This window comes from Palaemon carinicauda, chromosome 25 (assembly GCF_036898095.1).
Source record: "Palaemon carinicauda isolate YSFRI2023 chromosome 25, ASM3689809v2, whole genome shotgun sequence".
In the NCBI taxonomy this organism is placed as follows: Eukaryota; Metazoa; Arthropoda; class Malacostraca; order Decapoda; family Palaemonidae; genus Palaemon; species Palaemon carinicauda.
The window spans coordinates 86,474,104-86,479,103 of NC_090749.1; positions in this window are offsets into that span (position 1 = coordinate 86,474,104).

Below are 5,000 nucleotides of genomic sequence, written 5' to 3' on the forward strand. Positions count from 1 at the left end.
GCGAAATTACACAAAGACAAGAGCTTGGCTCCGGCCTGGAATCGAACCCTGGTCGGCAAGCTTGTACAGACAGTGACTAACCCACTTGGCCACAAAGAAAGATAAAAGTCAATGACAATTCTTCCGTACTTATACCGGTCGAATTCAGGTATTTTGTACTTAGAATTGAAATCAACCCATCTTCACCATCGTAGCTAATTAGTAGTTTGTTACTTGGCATTCAATTAATGATAAATTTTGCACATTTTTACGTGTTTTTCATATTCAAATAAGCCATATATATTTTTGATACATTAATGTCTGGATTCTCTTAACGACCTCGGGATCAGAGCCCCAGGCAAAATCACACAAAGACAAGAGCTTGGCTCCGGCCGGGAATCAAACCCTGGTCGGCAAGCTTGTACAGACAGTGACTATAAGTACGGAAGAATTGTCAATGACTTTTATCTTTCTTCGTGGCCAAGTGGGTTAGTCACTGTCTGTACAAACTTGCCGACCAGGGTTCGATTCCCGGCCGGAGCCAAGCTCTTGTCTTTGTGTGATTTTGCCTGGGGCTCTGATCCCGAGGTCGTTAAGAGAATCCAGACATTAATGTATCAAAAATATATATGGCTTATTTGAATATGAAAAACACGTAAAAATGTGCAAAATTTATCATTAATTGAATGCCAAGTAACAAACTACCAATTAGCTACGATGGTGAAGATGGGTTGATTTCAATTCTAAGTACAAAATACCATAATTAGACAGGTATAAGTACGGAAGAATTGTCATTGACTTTTATCTTTCTTCGTGGCCAAGTGGGTTAGTCACTGTCTGTACAAGCTTGCCGACCAGGGTTCGATTTCCGGCCGGAGCCAAGCTCTTGTCTTTGTGTGATTTCGCCTGGGGCTCTGATCCCGAGGTCGTTAAGAGAATCCAGACATTAATGTATCAAAAATATATATGGCTTATTTGAATATGAAAAACACGTAAAAATGTGCAAAATTTATCATTAATTGAATGCCAAGTAACAAACTACCAATTAGCTACGATGGTGGAGATGGGTTGATTTCAATTCTAAGTACAAAATACCTGAATTCGACAGGTATAAGTACGGAAGAATTGTCATTGACTTTTATCTTTCTTTGTGGCCAAGTGGGTTAGTCACTGTCTGTACAAGCTTGCCGACCAGGGTTCGATTCCCGGCCGGAGCCAAGCTCTTGTCTTTGTATGATTTCGCCTGGGGCTCTGATCCCGAGGTCGTTAAGAGAATTTAGACATTAATGTATCAAAAATATATATAGCTTATTTGAATATAAAAAACACGTAAAAATGTGCAAAATTTATCATTAATTGAATGCCAAGTAACAAACTACCAATTAGCTACAATGGTGAAGATGAGTTGATTTCAATTCTAAGTACAAAATACCTGAATTCGACAGGTATAAGTACGGAAGAATTGTCATTGACTTTTATCTTTCTTCGTGGCCAAGTGGGTTAGTCACTGTCTGTACAAGCTTGTCGACCAGGGTTCGATTCCCGGCCGGAGCCAAGCTCTTGTCTTTGTGTGATTTCGCCTGGGGCTCTGATCCCGAGGTCGTTAAGAGAATCCAGACATTAATGTATCAAAAATATATATGGCTTATTTGAATATATATATATATATATATATATATATATATATATATATATATATATATATATATATATATATATATATATATATATATATATATATATATATATATATATATATATGAGTGTGTGTGTATGTATGATTACATATATTCTGTAAGTAATAAAACTAAAGCATACAAATATACTTTATTCTCTTGTCAGCATCGGGGTTCTCAAGACTTTCATAGTGGAATCGTGCAAGTAGCCTTCAACTTTGCAATACAAAGCTCCATCATTGCTGCATCTGCATTCTTTGCAACAAGAGGTTTTTGTAGGTGAGTCTTTGCATAGAAAATGAGCGCTCACACTCAGCCTGTGTTATTAACTGCTTATTTGTATCTCTCTCTCTCTCTCTCTCTCTCTCTCTCTCTCTCTCTCTCTCTCTCTCTCTCTCTCTCTCTCTCTCTCTCTCTCTCTCTGTAATTATCCATATATATTTTACAAGTGCCAGACGGATAAGAATTCCCAAACTCGGTGTCCCTGAAAACCTCTATAAATTCCCATATTTGGGGACAAATTCCCAAAAAGAATTGGTTAAAGAATTGTTTGAAGCAATCAGATACCTCCATCATGGTTTGCGTTCGATAGCCTTTTCATCAGTTAAAATTCCATTATTTTCATTAGGATACATTTAAGCAATTTTAAGATAGATTAAATAAACTGTAATAGGAGTTCAAAAGATATTTGTATGAACATCATATGATATTTAATGAATAAATAATAAGGAAATATACAAGCAAGCTGCCTCTGGATCAGCCGACTTAAGAAAAGAAAACGTTACAATTTTGGATTTAGAGAAAACGTTTCTAAGGGCAACTATAATATATTTAACCACCACGGACGTTTTTTTTCTTTTTTTCCTTTTTTTCTTTTGGTTATAACGTCATCTTAGCAAATTTGTGAGTTAATGCCTATAGAAATATTATGTTACATAACTTATATAACTGTACGATATGAAATGAGTAAGATTTACATACACTTAAAATCTAGGATTTATTGTTTGACTATAGGTGGCTTTAGAATATCATTATTTCGGCATAGGCCTACTCTGCTATCATACTTCCTATCCCATCGACTTAGAAGTATTATGTTTGCTTAACTATGTTTACAAATGTTTCTTTTTCTTTTAAATGAAGCGAGATGTTATGTAAATACACTTCTAATAGTTTTAACGAGTTAAAGAAGCAGTTAATTTTAAACAATATAACTGCAACTTTACTCATTGCCATAGTTACTATAAAGTATCATCATTATTTTCTAAGCTACAGCCTTAGTTGGAAAAGCAATATACTATAAGCCCAAGGGCTCCAACAAGGAAATAGCTCAGCGTGGAAAAAAAAATAAGGAAACAAATAGAATAGTGTGCCTGAGTGTACCCTCAAACCGGACAACTCGAACCTAAGACAGTGGGAAAGACCCTGATACAGAGGTTACGTCACTACCCAAAACAAGAGAACAATGGTTTGATTTTGGAACGCTCTTCTCCAAGAAGATCTGCTTAACACAGATGTTGCCATTATAACAAATGCCACTCAAATATAGATTGACGTACTACTTTAAATGTGAATATAGCATTTGATAATGATAAACGCTGACAAACACAAGTTGAACTTCAAAATACATTAGAATAGTTCATTCTAATTTTGGACACTTAAGAATTATGCCTCATCAGCAGATAATGGCAGAAGAGATTACAGAGTTTTCTTACCTGAGGGTACACTCGGGCAAACTATCATCTCATTTCTCTTCCTTTTTTTTTTATGTAGTTTTTTATAATTCATATATGAAACATCTATTCTAATGTTGTTACTGTTATTTAAAAACTTTATATCATTTGTCAGTTACTTCTCTTGTGGTTTATTTATCTTCTTGTTCCCTTTCCTCACAGCTATTTTTCCCTGTTGGAGCCCTTCGGCTTACAGAATCCTGCTTTTCCAACTTGGATTATAGAATAGCTAATAATGATAATAATAATAATAATATTAGTAGGTGGACTTGACGCTTAGAAGCAGTAATAATGATGAAGACAAGGTTGAATATGATAGACGTAATAATTAAGAAAAAAAAAAAGAACATTCAAATGCATAGGGTACAGACATGCATCAGGTACCATGTAAATCACATTGCCGACTCTCTTAACTTTGGTATTTTATTGACATTCAAAATGAATTCAAAGAACAAACGATATGCATGCGAACGAATAGGTGAACTACTGGATATTAAACATTACCCCCAAAAGACTTAGAATTTCAAACTCCTCTCTAATACCAGGGGGCCGAGACATTTTTATATATCTGTATGATTAAAAATATGAACAATTTAGGAAGGTTGGTGGCTGTACTTTGTATTGAACAAGAAACCACCATCGGTTGATGAGTCCACTTACCGTTATACCTAAAGCTTGTGTGAATCAGCAGCAAATTTTGCAGACACCAATATTGAACAACAGTTTAAAAGCTACTGTTCTTTAAAGGTCGTTCGTGAATAGCCGAGGCAAGGGACAGTGACAATGCCCTGGGGACTGACCTTTTATGCATATGATCAGTGCCTAAGCCCACTGTCCACCTAAGCTAGGGTAGGGGAGGGCCAGACAATGGCTGCTGTCTAACCTATAGACACCCCTCAAACCATCTATCCTTAGCTCACAAGAATGGCAAGGTTGTAGACACTACAAGAAACTATCGAGGTTAAGCTTATCTCAAACCCCAGTCCAGCAGATTGCCAGGCAGGGTTGTTTTCAGTAGGTACAATAGAAGAAAATACCCAATGATGTGGAAAACTGCAATGCTTTACTTTATGCAGGAAGATGATGTACTTTGAATTAAATAGCTTGGCTAACAAATGGAACCATAACTTACACTACATGAGGATGGCAATGTAACACTAGAACATTTTATGGTGTCTTTTGCAACCTGTTCCAGGCTTTATTTGCTTAAGAAGAATTGCCTGTCTACAGGTAGTAGGTTAGCCAAGGCACCAACAAACCATTTAGAAACTACTGAAACTACTTTGACTGGCCTAAAAGTACTATATTGGATCCCTTTCTAGTACGGCTGTTTCCATTTACCTACACACGCACTGAATAGTCTGGTCTGTTCTTTACATACTCTTTTCTTTCCTTAAACATCTGACAATACTGAGGAAACCAAAAATTCTTCTTCACTTTTGTTAATAGTAGGTTGGCCAGGGCACCAGCCACCAATTAAGAAACTACCGTTGGAGAGTTATTCGGTCCTTTGACTGGCCAGATAGTGTTACATTGGATTCCTTTCTGGTTATGGCTCAATTCTCTTTGCCTACACATACACTGAATAGTCTGGCCTATTCTTTACATATGCTCC